The sequence below is a fragment of the Equus caballus genome, chromosome 5, assembly GCF_041296265.1.
Source record: "Equus caballus isolate H_3958 breed thoroughbred chromosome 5, TB-T2T, whole genome shotgun sequence".
Taxonomy (NCBI): Eukaryota; Metazoa; Chordata; class Mammalia; order Perissodactyla; family Equidae; genus Equus; species Equus caballus.
This window is the reverse complement of record NC_091688.1, coordinates 101,632,466-101,652,894: the sequence shown is the minus strand read 5'-3', so window position 1 is coordinate 101,652,894 and position 20,429 is coordinate 101,632,466. Positions and strand designations below refer to the sequence as shown.

Genomic DNA, 20,429 nt, shown 5'->3' with positions numbered 1-20,429 from the left:
TGGGGGTGTGACCCGGTGAGCCTTGCCTCTGCCCCCACCCCCTCTCCAGGCCACCCCCAGGTCCCAGGACCACAGACATGATGCTGAAGTCTGGGTGGCCTCAGCCCAGGAGCGTCTGTCTGGCTGAAGCTTCCAATAGGTCAGAGAAGAGGAGGCCATGAGGCCGATTGGTACCTGCAGCCACAGGATCTCTGGTCTTGAGATATTTTCTCTCGTTTACTTCATCTTTTATTCTTCCAGAGATTAAGTATTTTTATTATGAAAAATTTCAAACATACAAAGCAAGGTGAGATAACTTTCCAGTGAACACCCACCACCTAGGTTCTGCCATTAGCATCTGGCTCTCTTTGCTTTTCACTCATCGCTTCATCCTCCTCTTCACCCACGATTGAGTCCTGATTCTGGAAGCCTAGGGTGGAGAGAAGAGAGGGCCATCCTCAGGTGAAGCAGCCCCCAGCTGACCATCTCGGGCTGCAGTCTGCCCCAGTTGCTTGTTTGTTTGGGGTCGTATCCCCCGCTCCATCCCTCAGCTCTAATTGCTCTCCACCTTTCTCCCTCCTCTCATCATCCACACTCGTTCTCAGCATCCTCATTCATGAGACGTTGACTCCACTCAGTCTTACTCAGGGAAAGGGATTCTAAAGCTCAGGAGGTCCAGCCCCACAGAGTGAATACACCCCTCCCTCGGCCATTTGCTACATCCTCACAGACACTCTATATAATAATTCTGCAGGATAATCACAGTAATAATAAGTTCTGTGGCATAATCACAGCTGTCATTTGTACGATGACTTGGAGTTACAAAAGGCTTTGACGCACAACCCAGCTCGCAGAGAAAATGGTCACATCTGCGAAGCATGTTGGGGTTAACCAGAACAGCCGGTCCGCGGGTTGTGGCACCCCAGACTCTGCTCACTGCCCCTGCCTTGAGGGGTGTCTCAGCACACGAGTGACCTATTCCAGGCGTGGCTAGGAAGTTACCGACTGAGGAAGTTGACCAATAACCCTCAACCTCAATTTTCTCTTCTGAAGAATGGGGATATTGACACTACCTCAAAGAATTACTGTGAAAAATAAAAGGGGATAATTCACTGAGCCCTTTGCTAACCAATTTATGTCCCTCATGTAATTTAACCCCGTCACTAACCCCTTGTGGGAGGAACTGTTATTTCCCCTATTGTAACGCTGAGAAAACCAAAGTCCAAACACAGTAAAACACCTCTGCTGAGGTGACAGTTAAGTAAGAGGCAGTGCCGGGACCTGAGTCTGGGCTGGTCTGGCTGCAGTGCTCGCCCTTTGACCTCCATACCAGTAGTTCCCAGCGATTTTGTGCCCCAGGAACACCCTGCGATATCTGGAGACGTTTTTGGTGGTGACAAGTGAGTGGTCCAGCATCCAGCAGATAGAGAGCAAGGATGCTGCCACATATCCTACAATGCCCCCGACAGCCCTCCCCAGCAGAGAATTATCCAGCGCAATGTCAACAGTGCCGAGGATGAGAAAACCTGGATAAACAAAAATCCAAAGAGGAGGCCCAGGGGTGGGAGCATTGATTGCTGTTCGAGGATAAGGCCCTGAGGAGGGGGTCAGGCACCCAGCAAGAGGAACATTCCAGTGGGGACACAGATGACAGCCTACCCATGGGGCAGCGTCCCTGTGAATCAGGCACCATCCTTGTTGCCTAAGAAGCCCTCACTCCCCTTTGACAAGAGTCTGTGGGTCCAAAGCCACGCTCAAGTCCTTTTCCTACAGTATCTTTTGTGCCAAAGATGCTAAACTCCCTCGACAAGCTGTTTGAAGCCTGCCGTCCCCCTGGCCACAGCTGGGCTCTGAAGCTCTGGTGCTGGACAGTGAGAGAAACCAAGCATTCCGTAAAGAGGGAAGAGTGACAAGCCGACCAAGGAGCAGAAAGAAATTGCTGTTGTCACTGCCCTTCATTGTGACTCCTCACGGCTGCTCATTCCAAAGCCTCTGCAAGAGGAGGGGCCCCGGGAGCAGAGCAGCCCGCACCTGGCCGTGATACCCAGCGCAGGGTCGGCGGAGCTTCTGCTCAGGTACTGATGTCGAGAGGGATGCACAAGCAGCCGCCGACATCCAGGTGAGGCAGGAAGACCCTCAGGAGGGGAAGAGGGGCCTGGTCAGGTCGACTGTGCTTATCAGCAAGAGAACAAGTCCAGGAGAGGCGACAATGGGGAAAAGCAGTTTACAGAATAGCTCCACGGACGAGATCATTAAATTATCGCGTGTGTGAGAGAGAGATCCATAAACGGTCACCAAAAGAGCAAGTGGGGGGCGATCCTGAGTGATAGGGTTTTGAATAATTTCTGTTATCTTTACGCTTTCTGGATTTCCTTACTAATAAGGAATTACTGTTTGTAGAACGTGAAACACCTGTTATACTGGGGGTGGTGTGGGGAGAGGAGGAGGTGTGGACGGGGTGTGTGGGGGAGCAGAAGCCAGTCGTGGGGCTTCCAGACAGGCCTGAGTCCTAACCGCGGCTCAGGGGCTCCGTGCCTGGGGCCTTCGCTGGAGAGAAGCTCATCGACCTGCCCCAGGAGCTGGCTGGCCCATCCTGGCAGGAGTGGGGAGGAAACATTGACAAGAAAGGCCTGTCCCACCTCAGCCCTGGCTGGGCGGGGCTCAGCGAGCCAGCTGGCTGCTCTCCCGCTGAAGCGACTGTCCCTTAGGCAGCTGGTCCAACTGCACGTTCTAAACCAGGAATGGCTCCTCGGCAGAAACAAACTCCTGGCAGAGACATGTCCAGGCCCCAGTGCAGAGGCACAGAATCGCAACATCGCAGGGCGGCCGTGACCCCAGAAGTCATCGCCTAGTCGAACTCCGGTCCTTCCTGGGGCTTGAATTTCCTCTGTCGTGTTGTGGGTCATTCTGGGCTTGTGCCACCCAAGGGCCAGGGAACCCACTTTAGGGTTCAGGTTGCTCTGTTTTTAGACAGTGCTAATGTTGGGGAGTGCCTCCTGCTGAGCTCAAATTGGCCTCCCTCTTGCCTCCACACTGTGGTCCAGACAGAACAATTAGACTCCGCCCTCCTCTCCTCTGTTTATAAATGGTTCTGAGGGCTTCCATCACCTTCATATCAGGTTTAAAGTTGTTTCCCGGGGGCATGAAATCCCTCAGCCTTTGGGTTCTAAGGACCACAGGTCAATAGTCTCTAACACAGCAGGAAGGGGAGGAATCAGGGAACCGCGTGGACCCAAAGAGCGGGAGGAGGCAGCTGCTGAGCTCAGCTGACTGAGCACAGAGGGCTTCTCAGAGACCCGCCAGGCCTCTCCTCTGCCCTCCTTGCGTCTGCGCCTCCTCTCTGGTCTCTCAGGCCTCTCCTCTGCTCTCCTTGCATCTGCGCCTCCTCTCTCAGTCTCTCCAGGCCACCTGGTGGGCAGGACTTTGCCCCACAGCTCCTGAGTTTACTTCTTCTGGTTACAACGTCCAATCCAGGCCAATCTGAATCTCTCAGTCCCAATTCCAACCTCCTGAGAGGTTATTCTTGGCCCAGGCTGGATCCAGTTTGACTCTCTGGGGTCAGGGGAGAAGGATAGAATGTGTGCACACACAGCTCCGGAGACATCTGGTGGGCAGAAGCCCTTCTGTGATCCAGACAAACACCCCAGCAAGTGCCCACGTCAGCCCCCTGCAGACCCCTCTTATGTCACCCCTCAGCTCCCTTCCTCTTGCTGCTTCTCTGTCTCTTGCTCCTTCCTCCGCCACTCCTTCCTTCTTAGGAAGTCAGTGAAGTGTAGGATTAGACCTCAAGTTCTACAGCCAGACTGCCTGGCGGCACGTCCTGTCCTATCACTGGTGGCTGTGTGTCCTTGGGCAAGTTACTTCCCTTCTCTGTATCTCCAATTCATCTTTTATAAACGGGTGCAGTAAAAATGCCTGCCTTGTAGGACTGTTATGATCTTGAAATGAACTCATAGAAGCAAAGCACTCAGAACAGTGCCTGGGTGTAACAATCACTGCTTCAGCGTTGGGCATGATGGTCCCATGCCCGTCCCACCATGCCAGGAACACTGGACGCTTTAGTCAGGGGCTCCAGAGAAACAGAACCAACAGGATACGTGTGTAAAGAGATTTATTACAAGGAAGTGGCTCATGCAATTATGAAGCCTGGGAAGTCCCAAATCTGCAGTCTGTGTGCTGGAGACCCGGAAGACGCAAGTCCCAGTTGGAAGGCCTGAGACCCAGGAGAGCTGGTGGTGGGAGTTCCAGCCTGAGGGCAGGAGAAGGCTGATGTCCCAGCTCAAGCACTCAGGCAGAACCCTCTTACTCAGCTTTTTTTCTATTCGGGTCTTCAACTGAATGGATGAGGCCCATTCACATTAGAGAAGGCAATCAGCTTTACTTAGTCTACCAACTCAAATGTTCATCTCATCCAGGCATACTGTCACGGACGCACTCAGAGTAGTATTTGACCAAATGTCTGGGCATTCTGTGGCTCAGTCACATTGACACATAAAATTATCCATCACACTGGACAACCAGCAGCCCCCCAAACAAGCATAAATAATCCCACAAAACAATGCTTACATTATATTATACGTTTTTAGAATGGCTGCGTATTTTGCAGCTCCCATCATCACATCCTTTCTCCCCTGATTAAACCTGGCTTTGGCTAGATGACTTGCTTTGGCTACTTGGGAATTAACAAATGAATTGCAAAGAGATCATGGAAAAGGGGTTGCCCTCTGTATCTGCTTTTGGAACCCAGCCTCCGTGTGAGGAAGCCTGGACTGGCATGCTAGATGCTGGGGACATGTGGCCCAGAAGCCCTGTTGCTCCAGCTCATCACCAGATATGTGATGGGCCATCAGAGATCCTTCTCCAGCTCCAGTCCAGCCAGCCCAGATCAGAAGAGCCACTCAGCCAAGCCACAGAATCTTAAGAAGGAAAGAAGCATTACTTTTTTTAAGCCAGGAAGATTTCTGGGTGGTTTCTTACACAACAATAGATAACCAATGCATAAATTGGTACCAGAAGCGGGATGTAGCTGTAACAGAAACTCAGAACAAAGTTCGGCACTGGCTTTGGGACTGGCTGGCAAGGAGAAGGTGGAAAGGCTATGAGGAAACTGTTAACAAAGCCTGGAAAAATGACGAGTACATCATTAGTGCAGACCAGAAAATCACTGAAGAAACTAGAATAGCAGGCTGGAAAATGATGACCCGTGTTGGGCTGCAGTAACACAATTGACAAGGTGTTGCCTACAATAACGTGAAAGATAGAAAACAACTGATAGGCTTGTGGAAATGGCTGAAGAGATCTCCAAACAGATGTCAACAGTGTAAGCTGGATGCCTTCAGCCGTAGTAACGGAGAGATGAGCTCAAGAAGGAACTGCTCTGTTTGCAAGCAGAATTTAAAGGGCGTTTAGAAGAACCAGGACTTCCTAGATTGGAAAAATAAAATGATTTCACATTTTCAGTCTCTCCAGAGGGTCAAAGAATCTCAAAGTAAGAAATGGCTCAGGGCAAAGAACAAATCAAGGATATGGCTGTAAGACTCTTTGTTAAGACTTCTGAAATATTTAATTTAAGGGGATATCTAACGTGAAATAATAGAAAAATACATACATTGGTATTTTCTGGGTCCTGGCACAGGGCTCCTAAAACCCTTGGAATTTCCTAACTGATAAGAGCGCTAGGAGCATCTTTTGTCCTAATATTTGACCTTGACCCCAGTTCCTGACACAGGGCTCCTGAATCCCTTGGAGTTCCCTGGGTGATAGGAGCATCTCTTGTTCCAATGAGGCGACTCTGGGCCAGCTCCTGGATGGGGGGTGGTCACCAGAGAGCCTACACCATGATGTTCGTGGAGCTCCCAGCCTGGTGAACACATCCAAGTACCAGGAGGGTAGCACACTCCAACTGCACAGGGACAGAAGCTCCTGCACTCAGGACCCTCCCAGACCCGGCCCTATGCATCTCTTCATCCGGCTGTTCATCTGTATCCTTTATCACACCCTTTAATAAACTGGTAAACGTAAGTAGATGTTTCCCTGAGTTCTGTGAGCTGTTGTAGCAAATAATCAAGTCCAAAGGGGAGGAGGTCACAGGAACCTCCAATTTGTAGCCAAGTCAGACAGAAGTTGCGGGTAACCTGGGGACCCACGCCCTGTGATTGGCATTTGAAACGGGGGCAGTCTCACGGGACTGAGCCCTGAGGCTGTGGGATCTAACTCTGTCTCCGGGTGGATAGTGTCAAAACGGAGTGAAATTGCAGGACACCCAGCTGGTGTCACAGAACTGCGTGATGTGGGAACAAACCCACTCATCTGGTGTCGGAAGTGTTGTGAGCGTGGTGGTGGGTGAGAGTAAAGGAGACACTGGGAGGACTGAGGTGTCTTCACACCCAGCAGACCCTCTCAGCGAGACAGGGGGCTTGTAGGATTCTGCAGGTTGCAGCCCCACAGAAGGCTATGCTATGAGTAAGTCAGGAAGGAGAAGCCTGTCTGTCTAAAAAAGAATGTTAGACGTAGCTTTTGTCTAACGGAGTGGACTAGAATCCAATTCAAGGACCATAAGGGAGTTATGTCAGCATGAACTAAAACAGACTGAGACAATTCAAAACAAAAAAGAGTCACTTTGCTCTTGACCTTCTAGGAGTGGGAAGCAGGCAGAGAAAGCTAGCCAGCGGAAAACATTGCTATTTCTTCTAGAGAAGAAAGAGCATCTCAGAGGGCTCCCTCATGAGCGCAGGGCCAGCCCCTGAGAGTAGGGGCCTCGCTTGCCTCACCCTAGTTCTGGGCTTCTAGGACCATCTCTGTCATTAACTATAGTGTGTCCCTGGGCAGATGACTGAATTCCTGGGCCTGTGATTTGTCATCAGTAAAATGAAGGACTTGGACAAGTGAATCTTAACATTTTCTGAGAAATTTATTAAGTAATGAGGTCCTCTCTGCCACTCTGACCCGAGAGCTCTAACAGTGGAAAATCAGAAACAGACAAAGGAGAATAAAGCATGTGGCCAAAAAGCCAGGAAGAAATGGCTGGCCGCAAGGTGTCCTCTAAGCAAGGGGGAAGAGAGGACCTCGTCGTTATCGACATCAGCTATAAGTGGAAAAAAACTAATTCATCTGAGAACAGAGCTGGCATCATGGCAGTTAAAATGTCCTGGAACGTGGCGTACAGGTAGGTGAGTCATGGACCAGGCGTCAGAACGTCACTGTGCAAGCCACCTTGTGGAGCAGGCCTGGTTCCCGCAGGAGCCTTCCATTTACACCCATCAGTTCCAGCAGGAGAGAAGATGCTGTGTACTAACCCGGGGATTTCAGTGACTTCACAGAACAGAAGTTTCTTTCTAGCTCAAGCAAAGCCTACTTAGTGGAGGGCGTGGGGATGGGTGCTCTGCTCCACGCATCTTTCAGGGACCTAGGCTGATGGAGACTGTGCCATCTACAACAGGAGGCTCCCTCTTGGAGGCGGGTATCCAGCCTGGGGGGTCTGTCTCTTCCCCTTCTCCTTTAATGGAAACTTCTCCCCGCCTTTCCCTGTCCCATCAGGTGAGAGCACATCCCTTTTCTCCTCACCATGGCCACCCCCATGTTCCCAATGCGTCGCATCTTCTCACAGAGGACAGCCCCTCGGGGATTTTACTGTTCTCACTGCTTTTCTTCTGAAAATCTGTCTCTGCCATTTTTATCTTTTCTATCCTCAGAGATGAGAGGAAGGAGGAGTGGAGAAAGATGCTAAGTAGACAAAAGAGAAGGGAAGGCTGTAAATAACTTTATCCCATAACACATGCCCATTGGGCTATTGTAAGACTTACATAAGGCGATATATGTGCAAAGCCCAGGTCAGTGGAGGACGGATGAATGCCTCGTCTCTCTTAGCCCCCTCCCTTCTCTTCCACGCCCCACCTCGCCTCTCTTCCAGCCACACAGACCCCCTTGGAATTCACCTCAGTCCTTCACATCCCTTTGGAGCCGCGCTTTCTGTTCCCTCTGACAGGAGTGCCACTTCCTTTCTTGACCTTTTGAGGACCTCTTACTCAGTCCACAAAATCAGCTCGAGTCTTAACAGTTCTGGAAAGCCCTCTAGGTCCCAGGCCAACAACGCCGTCTGCTGTCTTCCTCTGTGTTCCCGTCTCTCTACTATTAGCACTCATCTGTTGCTAGAATTATTGCTTTCATCTCACTTCCTGACCAGCCCCGAAGGGCCTCAAGGGCAGGGAACATGTTCTCGTGTCTGTAGCCTCCACTCCTGGCACAGAATTTGCCACGGGGCAGAGAAAGAAAGAAGGTGAGAAAGAAAGAGACGAGAAGGAAGGGAAGGAGGCTGCAGACACTGGCTGGTTGCTTCTGAGCATCCTTTCCCACCTCTCTGCATTCCTGGGGACTCACCCTTCCCTGTGCGCAGTCCCAGTGTTTGGGAATGACTGTCCCCCCCCCCACCCCAGGATTGGCCCTGATTGGCCCAAAGGAATCACAGTGTCCCGATACCCTCCCTGTTGGGGTTGGTTCAAAGGTGAGTGTGTGACCCAATCAGAGACATTGTCTGAGTCTTCAGAGAAAGACAAACCTCCTTCTTCTATAAGAGGTACCAGGGTTACTTTTTGCTTCCTGATCGACATGAATAAGGAAGAGTGTAGCCCTGGGAGCTGCTGGCACCATCTTGTACTTCAAGGGGAAAATCTGTCTGAGAATGAAGCAAACACTTAGGAGAGAAAGGCCAGAAATGGAGAGAGAAAAAAACCAAAAACACTACATCCTGATCACAGTGTCTGAGCCCTGGATCAAGCCACGCCTGAAAGTGTGAACCCCTGGCTTTCAGATAAGAAAGTTCTCTTTATTATTAAAGCCAGTTTCAATTGGGTTTTCTGCTACTGGCAACATAAAGAGTCCTAACTGATACAAGAATTGAAGAAAGGAAGAAGTTAAATTTTCTCCCCTAAAATGCCCAAGATAAACATACTCTGGTATTTAAAGGAATAAGTTTCACTTATCTGGAAAATTCATTTACAGAAAATTTTTTATTCCTCAGTGATGTCGATGAGAAAGACATTGCCGTACCTATCTTCCCAACTAGATAATAAGCTCATTAAACAGAGAAACTATTTCTTCATTCACTTCTTCATTTATTTGGCAAATATTGAACCTCTTCTAAAAGTCAGGCACTGGGCCGACACAAGAAGAAGATCAAGTCTCTGTCGAGTGGAGGAGATGGGCGCATCTGTTCATCCTCCCTAGTAGCCACACAGAGCCCCACGCATGGAGAGCGGGCAATAAAAATTGATGAATAATTCCATGACTGCTTCGGCGCAGCTGCACAGCAGCTGAGAGCCGGTTACCAGGAACAAGAAGAGAGTCGGAAGTTGGAGACTGGAAAGAATGCTAATCCGGTCCAGGTTGAAGGAACCGTAAAGGGAGTTATAGAAGAGAAGGCCATTTGCGAGACCTGGTCAGTCAGCAAAGACTTGAGTCCAGGGACTGGCTGAAAGAGAACCGACCCGTCACAGACAGACTTGCTGGGAGATTGGGAGGAGCCGAGAGAGAAAGCACGGGGCTTCCCTAGGCCCAGAGTGAGGTGAGTGTCAGCAGACCAGGCCAGGGAGGAGCGCCGGGAACAGAGAAGCCCTGAGCATCCTGATGAACCGGGTCCAGTGGAGTCAAAGCAGATTCTGTGCACATTCCCTCCTCCTGGCTCTCCCGGCAGCCGCCGCCACCAGCACTCACTCTGTGAACCCCACCCAAAAGCCTTCTGTGGCCCTCCCCGCCTGAGGAATACACCGCTCACCCTGGCGTTGATGCTTGCCCACATCAGTCTCCAACTGACTTCTAGACTCATTTCTCACCGTTAATCCACGTGGAACTTGGGCAGTCATATTATACTTTATTTACATTTTCTCTCTCCTACTGTCTCCTGGGCAGGGACGATATGTACTCACCCTTGTGGCCCCAGCATCTAGCTGGCGCTTGGTGTCTAAGCTCTAGCTAAGTGACTGGCGAGCCACGGTGGTCAAACGGCCTGGTGGGTAAGCAAGGGGCCCCAGTTTGACATCTGGTTCCTGTGGAATTTGGGGCAAGTCATCTGATTTCTGCATTCGAAATTCCTCATGCCTGCGTGGTGATCTCTGTTGCAGGGACCTCGGCTGCTGTGAGGGTTACGGGAAACAGCACATGGAAAGCAGAGAGACCTGTACCTGGCAGGAAGGGCTTAATTTAAAGCTCGGTATTACCACTGCCTGAATTTGGCAAATTTAAGGCTAAGCTCCAACAACTTTAAAATCCCAGGCCAACCTTCAGAGTAGGAGCCTGTACAATCAAGCATCGTAACAGCTGCTGGTCCCGTTTGTATGTGGAGCACTTTGTGGTTAACAAGGCGCGCTGTACCATTCTCAGTATCCGTGGCTCAGCCCCGGCAGGCGGGGAATCGACATTTAATAAACATCCGCACGACAGGATGCGGAAGCTGCCAGCCTGTTCTCGGCGTGGGTGGACACCAGGGATTAGTTTCCTGGGGCTGCTGGAACAAACCACTGCAAATGGGGTGGTTTAAAGCGACAGGAATTATTCCCTGGCAGCTCCCAAGGCCAGAAGTCGGAAATCAAGATGCTGACAGGATCCCCACCTCCCAGAAGGTCTGGAGGAGAAGCCTCCTCGCCTCTTCCCCCTGCTGTGGCTGCAGGTGTCCTTGGCTCATGGCAGCATCCCTCCAGCCTCTGCCTCTGTCTTCGCCTCCTCTGTGCATCTGTGTCGGCTTCTCTTCTGTCTCCGATCAAACACTTGTCATTCGGTTTACAGTCCACTTGGGAAATCCAGCATGGTTTCATCTCCAGATCCTTAGTTTCAGCTACAAAGATACTTTTTCCAAGTAAGGTCACCTTCACAGGTCCCAGGTGGACCGATATGTTGAGGGGCCCCTTTCTACCCTTTCCACCAGGCATGAGCTCAGAGTAGACCCCTTGCTCTGGCAAGAGCCACTGGGTCTTCCCAGATATGCCCCAGTAGGGGGCCGGGCACTCCTTTCCACAGGGAAATGTGCAGCAAGGCCACCCCTCCCTGACAGATTTTGATGCCGGGTTGAGGGGAAGGAAGCTGCTGTGAACCCGGATCTGTGTCCCTGGGAGTCAGAGTGAGGCCTTGGGGTGTGGAAGTTAGAGCCTGAGCACGGCGGGCAGGTAGGAGACTCAGCAAGGCTTCTCCCAGGGCTGAGGCTGTGTGGCGTCAGCACGAGGGCTCTGAAGGCGAGGCTGGAAGACTTGGACCCATCCTCCCAGCACAGAGCTCGGATTTGAGAAGCTCCGTGAGGGTGACCTCAGAGAGTGCTTGCTCTCTGAGATTGAGACTTGCTGGGAGATTGGGAGGAGCCGAGAGAGAAAGCACGGGGCTTCCCTAGGCCCAGAGTGAGGTGAGTGTCAGCAGACCAGGCCAGGGAGGAGCGCCGGGAACAGAGAAGCCCTGAGCATCCTGATGAACCGGGTCCAGTGGAGTCAAAGCAGATTCTGTGCACATTCCCTCCTCCTGGCTCTCCCGGCAGCCGCCGCCACCAGCACTCACTCTGTGAACCCCACCCAAAAGCCTTCTGTGGCCCTCCCCGCCTGAGGAATACACCGCTCACCCTGGCGTTGATGCTTGCCCACATCAGTCTCCAACTGACTTCTAGACTCATTTCTCACCGTTAATCCACGTGGAACTTGGGCAGTCATATTATACTTTATTTACATTTTCTCTCTCCTACTGTCTCCTGGGCAGGGACGATATGTACTCACCCTTGTGGCGCCAGCTAGATGGAGGCAAGTGAAAGGGCGTGAGGAGGGTTGGTGAGGGTCCCAGGGCCAGGGTGTCACTGGGGTTGACAGAGGAGAGCCAGGCGCCACCAGGTGAGTGTGAGGAGCCTGGTGGAGCCTCGTTCACTCCCTCCGTTGGGCATTTGAAGGCAGGCGAGTCTGAGGAAGCTCCCAGCTCACTGGGTGGGGACGGGTCGGCCAAGAGGGAGGTGAGGAAGGGCCCATGGGGGAGCCAACAGACCCTGCAAACAGGGGCGTGTGAGGATGTAAGCTGGAAACACCCCTGAGCTAGACATCTTAGGAGCTGGCGTTTCACTGAGCGCTTACTCCTTCCTCGGCACTCTTCTCAGATATCACACGAGTAATTCTTGTGGTCTCAGTAACAATCTTAGGAGGTGAATAGTCTCGTCCCCTTCTACAGATGAGGAAAGTGAGGCAAGAGAGACTACATAACAGTAGTCACTAGTAGGTCACAGAGCTAGTAGGTAGGCAGCAGAGCTGGCTGGATCCCAGGCCATCTGGCTTCCGAGTCCAGGCTTGTCTCCACCACACACCGGCTGCCAGGCATGCTGGTTATGTCGGAGGCAATGAGAGGATCTCACTGAATCCTGACGGCTTCCCTGTAAAGGCCAGGCAGGCATTACTGTCCATCTTGCAGACTAGGAAACATGCTCAGAGGAAGTGGGTGACTCGGCTAACTTCGACCAGCTGGAGTGTAGCCACGCAGCTGTCGGGACCCGGACCCCCGGCCTATCCAATTCCATTTCCTCCCTCCAGGCCGCCTTCGGCTGAAGCGCTGGGCCCAAGCATCGCGGTGGTTAGTGCTGAAACCTTGCACCTCTATCTTCTCAGGGGCATCCCGGGCTTCTGATTCACTCAAACCAACGTTTATTGAGCTCCTGCTCTACTCCAGGAGTGCAGAGGGATGGGGAGCTCAATGTTGGGGGATGTCCTGGTCACTAGACCCCCCCCCACCACAGAACCAGCACCTCTCAAAAGCCTGCAAATGCTCAGTCCCGGCTACAGCCTGATGCCCAGTTGGGAATGCCGCGTGGGTGAGCCGGAAAGCCGGGGTGCTGGAGGCCACTCCAGTCCTGACCTGACAAGCAGTTAATCCTTCTGGGCCTCAACTCTCTCCTCTGTGAAGTGAGGAAATTGGGCTGAGTCATTTCTAAGATGCCACCATATACTAACTTTCTCAGAGTCTGTGATTTCCTGAATTAGTGTCCCTGCCTTAGCCTGTGACGGAAATTGATCTGGTATGATAATAGCTCTCGTGTGCTGATGATGCAGGTACAACGCGTTGTCACAGTCACCCGGTGAGATAAGTATGATTCTCCCCATTTTGCAGGGGAGGGAACGGAGACTTGGGGGTTAAGTTCTGGCCCTGTCATCCCACAGCTGGCAACATTTGAACTCAGGTCTGACTGATGCCAAAGCCCAGTGTCCCGGCTCAGAGCAATCCGTTCTGTCCACCCACCCCTATGGGGTCCCCTATGGCCCCACGTGGCCTGGAGTCCACACACAGCAACCTGATCCCACGGGGGCATTGCCAGTCTTCTTGGGCTCAGCCTGCCTTCTTGCTGAGCTGGGAAAACAAGACAGGCGTGTGGTCACTGGTCAGGACCGTGGCACCCAGGTTTCTGAGGGAGAACTCATTATGTTACAGAGATGAGAGCTTCATTCCTGACTTCTGCTGGGCTACAGCCGTGGGCCAGACCCAGCCTAATGGCCTCCTGGCTGCTGGGTCCTTGGCAGCTGCGTTAGCTGCCGGTTCCAGGGGGTTACCAACCCCCGGGTTTTGAGGTTTGCTCAGCTTTCAAGTCTGGCCACATCCAAACCCTTGCTAGGCGCTAGGCCAGCCCCAGGAAATGCCTCTGGGAGTTGCAGCTGCATCCACATAAAAACAACACCTTGGTGAGCTGCAAAGGCTGGCTCCACATGGCCGGGCTCCAGGAGTGGAAGGAGGCACAGACCCCTCAGAGAAGTCGCAGCTGAAGGTCGGGCTCAACAGAGAGGGATGGCTCACAGCAGGGCTGCCAATTCAGGAGAACTCAGACCAGCTGGAATCGCACACACAGACAACTGGAGCCACACGCTGCCCGTGACCCACTTCTCCACCATTCACCCCCCCAGGCCAGGTGTGGAATCCAGCCTCGTCGCCAGCCCTGTCATCTGCTGAGTGCGTCCATCCGGAGGAGGAAGCCACAGAGTCTGGGAGTTGCATTCCTGTGTCACTACTGCTCGACCGCCTGCAAGGGGACCATTCACTCTAGTTATTCAGCCCTGTCCTGCCACCTACTAGCTGTATGGCCCCAGGAACTTACTTGCCCTCTCTGTTACCTCTGTTTCTTTATTTTTAAGAGGAGGATAGTAGCTGTGCTTCACAGGGTTGCTCTGGCATTATATGAGAGAACATACAGTCATTGTGCTTAGCATAACACCTGGCACACAGCATCTGGCACACGAGGTTAGCTGTGAGTGATCCAGAGTTCAATTCACCCATGCAGTGACTAAACACACTCTATATGTGACCACAGGCCAAGGTGGCCGGGTGCCAGGCCTCTTGTGAGGTGGTGGGCGTGCAGCTGTGAAGGTCACCCCTTTAGCATTCGCAATTTCCATAGCGTAACTACTCCCACCCGGGCAGATTGCAAGCTACAAATGTCATGTCGCTGAAGGCAGTGTCGGGAAGACATGCGCACAACGGCTCTCCTGAGCCAGTGCAGGCTGGGGCCAGCATGCCGCCGCTTCTGGGGGAAGTCCAAGCTGGGCCTCCTGGAGACTGGAACTGCAAGAGGAGAAATCAGGACCGGAGGCTTCTCCTTCCACCTGCAGGGAGCTGCTTGTCCCTCTCACTTCTTTTTTCTACCTCCTTTCTCTAGAGAGATTTCTTCTGCTTGCTTGTGCCACACTTGACCCAATCTGGGGGCTTCAGATCCTAAGGCTACCCAAGGTTTCACAGCTCACTGACTCAGCTTCCCAGCACCTGATTTCAGAAATCTGATTACCCATCTTCTCTTCCAGAGTCAGGCTATGTGAGCCAGTCTCTGGTCTCTCGCCTGGCTTTATATTCTTCATGACGCCCAACATCTATCGTTTTATTATCTGTCTTCCCATTTGAATTTAAGGTCCGTGAAGGCAGGGACACTGTATGCCTGGTCCTAGAACAATGCCTGTCACTTGATAAGTATTTATCGGACTGATGGACTGATGAATGAATGAATTCGGAGACCACTGACGCAACAACAGGTTGCCCAGCCTCAGGTAAGCTCGCCATGCCTGGTCCATTCAGCTCTGGTGAGAAAAGACCACGTCGCTCACAGGACAGGCTGTCTCCGACGCATCCAGTCCAATCATCATTTAGATTAGACTAACACTCTCCACGGAAACAACACGCACCCTGGGCCCTTGTCCCCCAGGAATTTAGATGTACCCACGGGATAGCCTGAGAACCTTCGGATAGGACATCTCACCTGGACAGTGTAGCCCTTTCCTGGTTTGAGAGATTCTTGAGTGTGATCAGTCGAGCACATTGTTGGTGGGACTTCGACTTTCCGTAAATGACGTCTGTTGCTTTGTCTATCTGGCACCCGTCCTTCTTATTCTAGCAACAGAATTCCCTTTATTCCGAGAAATCTTCCTATCCCAGCTCCATCTATCTATTTCGAGTAAGTGTCACGATGTTCTTGCAAACCCCCTTTCATGTCATAGTGGGTTAGACCAGGGGTAAGCATATCACCCCAGCTGAGCCCCCTATTTTTTCTTGACACCAATGAGAGAGGGTGGTTCAGTCTTTTTCTGGTGGTGGAAAGAAGACACAAGCTGTGGAATTTGCAAACAGTTTGTAGCCAGGATATCCACCAAGAGAAGGAAGCTGGTCTGGAGGGAAAGGCGATGACTCATGCAGAAAAATGGAGAGAGAAAATAGAGGGCGTGAGTCCTGACAGCGTTTCGTTGAGATCCAGATGAGTCTCTGTTCTTGCTGTCACGCACTGGATTCTTCACCAGCCATGTGTGACAGACCTCCCGCAGCCCCGGCCCCGGAACAATTCCTCTTTTGGTCTAAGGAAGTCCTAGCGATGATTTTCCGCCACTTTTGCTGGATTTTTGCTGACTTCCATTTCCATCGCTCTCCTTTCCTAGGTATGTAGTCGAACACTCCTGAGGGCAACCAGGAAAGCCCCCTCAGTCAGCTTTCTAGAAATTGAAACCCTGGAGCTAAATGCAGCCTGGTAGCCAGTATTCAAGGTGGGGATTGGGGACAGGAAAGGGGACTCTGGAGGAGAGCATGTGCAAGGAAACCACTCACAGAAGACCTATTTTATGTCTGACATGTTAATTTATTATGTTATGTAATCCTCACAATAACCATAAGAAGAATTATCCCCATTTTATAGAAGATAAAACTGAGGTTTGGACAGATTAAGTACTTTAGTTAAGGTCCACCCATGGTTGAGGTAGAGCAAGGATTTCAACTCAGTTGGCCCCATTCCGCCCCACCCACCCCAGGAGTTAACCCAACCAGGGGACCAGGAGTGTCTGAAGCCTTACATCTCTGGGCCCATCAAGGCCAGCGCCCCCTGCTGGCTGATCTGCCCCACAAAGGAGGAGGCAGTGCCCAGCCCCTCTTTCCCTTGCCCTCCTGTTCCACGTGTTTCCCTGACCCCGACTCGTGATGATTTCTCACGGGCGCTGCCACAAGTTACCAACGGATGGGTGGGAAGAAGGAGCCCGGCTTGTGCCTCCAGGCCCCCTTTCCCTTGAAGCACCTGAAGCGTGTAAGTGTCCAGCCTATTTAATGAAAGATGATTAGGGGAGGAGATTATGGAACCTGCCTTCGTGACGGATCTCTGTTCTCCATGACCCTTCAAAGTGAGTCTCATAATATCCAAAATCACTTTTGTGGCAATAAAAGCCAATATGAACAGAGCACGGGCCGACATGGCTCAAGCCCTGTGTGTACCTCTCTAACTGTGTGAGCTTGGACAAGTTACTGTATCTTTCTGTGCCTCACTTGCCTCGTTTAAAGGAGGAGAATAATAATACCCACCTGTGGGGTTTCCAGTGAGGACTCCATGACACAACATGTGGAAACACTTGACTCATAGCAGCCACTTCAAATGGAGCCACGGAGGGAGTTATTTTATTCTTGTCCTTCGTGGAAACAAAGACCACCACCATGGAGGAATCAGATCTTACACGGAGAATGCCAATCAGTCTCTGATAACACACTCTTCTCTGGCTGTCAGCACAGTCTCGGGAGGGCAAGAAAGGAGAGTACAAATATGTCACCTCCTCTGATGACTTTCTTTCCTAACCCAGAAAGTGAGTTAGCTTTTGGGTCCAAAAGGAGAGACCCCCAAACAAGTGTTGACTCAAGCCCTTCTTACATGAGATAGATGTCTTCTTCAAAGAATGTTCCAAAGAAGAAACTTTCATACTTATATTTTTAGCGGTGGAATCCTTTAATCAAATGAAACTGGTGAAGAGCTGCCATATCTAAAACATTAGTTCATTTTTTTACTGAGTGCTAATTTGTGCCAGACTCTCTCCCAGGCACTAATCAAAACAGAGGAAAGTGGAACTTCCCAGAGTCAAGGTGACAAATCCCTGAAGCCTGCCTATTTTTTATTTGCCTTCCCATCTTCATCCCCATCTGTTCTTGACCCCGAGAGGTCCCCAGAGCTCCCAGGCGCTCTGCGGCTCACTGTTTGAAAACTACTGTTCCACATCATGCTTGGGAGGTGGCCTCCCAGAAGACTAAGAGTTGGAGGGACGAAACTCATGCAGCTTCCACTGACTATGGAGGGGAACTGTCAGCCTTGTTCCCGCCAGAAGGTGGTGTCTGGAATCGGTAAACGATTTTCTAGAACGTTCTGAATGACGCTGTTGAGTTGAAGCCTTGCCCTTACTGTATCTGCCGCTTCCAGTGACCTGTGCCTCTTCCCTCCGGTTTATGGTTTGTGTGCTGGCTGCCTCCTAAAACTGGAGTCCCAGGCTGATCCTCAGACCGTTTGCTCAAGCTCTGATCTCTGGCCCAACTCCTGCTGGATACTGAACTCTCCAACCCTGGGCTGCAGGCCTGCTCCAACCAACACACTGCCAGTCATGAATAAGGAGACCACTCTGATTCCTTAAAAAATGGGGCCTCCACGACTGATAATGGAGGACTTTCAGGAGAGGAAGAGGAGGCCAGCCACTACACCCGACCTCTTGCCTTTTGAGGTTTTTCTACTGTATACCTGCCGTGAGCACACTAACCACACAGGATGTTACTACTTCTTCAATGCTGCAGCTCAAACATGGGCCCACGCAGGGGTTGCCCAGTAAGCCTCACTAGCAAAGACTGGCACATTCAAACACATTTTTCTTAAGACTGGTACAAACAAAACATAAATCAAAACAGAGACGGGCATGCAGCCTCATGACCTGGCTTATAGCACATGGCCCACTCTTCACCCTGAGGGCTCCTACAGCACACCTCTGCCTGGCGCCCGGCGTGCTCCTTGGAGCAGCAACCATCTCTCCCTTGTCCCTCCTAAACTCTTTGACATCCAGATCCCAGAGAATAAGCCAAGAAATCGACAATTCCCTCTCTTATCTTCCTGACTGTCTAAGCCCCACCTTCTAAGTTCTGATTTCCTGCCTCATGCTTTGTCTATACCCCACAATTATGCAGGCTATGCCTCCTCATTCACGCACGGGGGTGGTTTCATCCTAGGTCCTCAGTAGAGAAGCTGCGTCTACACAAAAGGCAGAAACGTCAGCACTGCGCAAGAGCTGTACTACACACACACATGTGGCGTCTGGATGGGGCGGGGGTGGGGACGGTCCTTGCATACTAGTCTGACACGGGGTGTGGAGTTAATGTTTCTTAGGAGCCCACTGTGGGTGAGGCATTGAGTTCTCTGCTCTCACATATTTTAAACAGTTTAAAGTAATCCTCAGAGCAATTCAATGTAACAGATACTATTATTAATCCCCTTTTACAGTGGAGAAAATGAAAGCTTAGACAGGTTAAGAAACTTGCCCAAAGTCCCTTGCTAGTAAGTGACAAAATAGAATGTTAAGCTCATGTTGCTCTAACGTCAGAATCAGGGCTCCAAAATTAACACCGACCCAAAGCTTCATGAAGATGGCTGCCAGCATCTCCTGGAGCAACATGTTTCTTTGTCCACAACCAGGGGGAGAGCGATACGCTTACAAATAATCAAAGAAAAACCCCAAGCTTCTCTCTGTTGGGCCAAGTTAGGTCACATGTCCACTCTTGAACCACAGTGGCCAAGCGGTCCTGACGATGAGATGATCCTGACGGCTTGGGACTCTAGAGCTGGATATGGTCAAGTCCATCCAAACAGCACAACTGTAACGCCATGGGTGTGTGTGTGGAAGGGATGCTGTGGAGGCAACCACCTGTCCAGTACAGCCGGGGCCTGAATCACACCCTGCCCAGAGGGAGGTCCTCTCTGATTTAGCGATATCGAGGGAAAATCTCCAGGGTCAAGTTCTGAAGTCACTTGTCAGGTCAGAGGTGCCTGTTGAGGATGAGTAAGTGCCCCTTCCAGTGGCGTGCCCCTAGGGACACACGACCTCCCAGGCTTACCTCCAGCGACACAGGGGCCGGGCCGCTCTTCCCCTAAACCTGGCGGGGTTAGAAATGAAGGGCCTCATCTGAAGTCTGAAGGACTCCTCATGGCCAACTTTAGCCTGGTTCTGCTGACCACAGGGCATGTGACACAGGGCGTGTGCTCCTGGGTCCTGAGACTCTGTCTCCCCAGCGCTGAGGTGGCAGCATGGAAGATTCCAGCTTGAACTCATTTCCTGAAATTTCCTTTGGCACAGAATAAAGAAAAAGAGAGTCATCCTTTCAACTTGGGGTAATAATCCGTGTCATATAATTATATTAAGATGGTTCCTCAAATGCCATCTTCCCACCATCTCTGTGAAATGCGTTACAGATATGGGATTAGAGGAAAGCTGAGTGCTGCCTGCAAAGAGCTTGTAAAAAGTTTCCGTTGTTATAAATGCAGAAAGGAAATACGCGTGCTAGACATTAGCTTTATGTGACGGTCCAGCTCTTCTAAGAACGATGTCCTTGTCAAGAACTCTCATTCATCATGGACCACAATTTTATACTTCTGGGTCCTCTGAGAAGTTACTCCTGAACTCAAGAACTGTATCTCAGGTTGATGACCCTCCCTGGAAAATGTTGCTGTCTAGGATTCATTCTTGATACTACTAAAGTTACCATACATCCAAGTTTCCCCAGGAGAGACTGTTGTTAGCGTCATCAAGTCGATTCAACTCCCAGTGCCCCTGTGGACAGCAGAGCGGAACCCTGTCTGGTCTTTTTGCGGCATCCTCTCACCTTCCTCTCACCTTCAGACAATGCTCCGCTGCTGTTCACAGGGTTTTCATGGCCAATGTTTTCGGAAGTGGGTGGCCAGGTCCTTCTTCCTAGTCTGTCTAGTCTGGAAGCTCTGCTGAAACCTCTCCATCATGGGGGACCCTGCTAGTATTTGAAATACCGATGGCATTGCTTTCAGCATCACAGCAACACACAGCCACCCCAGTGTGACAAGCAACAGATGGGTGGTGTGGTTCCTTGACCGGGAAACGAACCAGGGCCATGGTGGTGAGAGCGCCAAGTCTTAACCACTAGACCACCAGGGCTAGCTTATCCCA

The 20,429-nt window shown here is 51.3% G+C and overlaps 1 long non-coding RNA gene across 1 annotated transcript; it reads right to left on the bottom strand.

The window, feature by feature from the left end:
• Positions 1–226: 226 nt before the first annotated feature.
• LOC138924163 (uncharacterized) lies at positions 227–19,575 on the bottom strand. Its single transcript, XR_011438906.1, has 3 exons — positions 19,348–19,575; positions 16,795–16,999; positions 227–409 (listed from the first exon to the last, which is right to left on the bottom strand). It is a non-coding gene; the product is annotated as an uncharacterized lncRNA (long non-coding RNA).
• Positions 19,576–20,429: the final 854 nt, after the last annotated feature.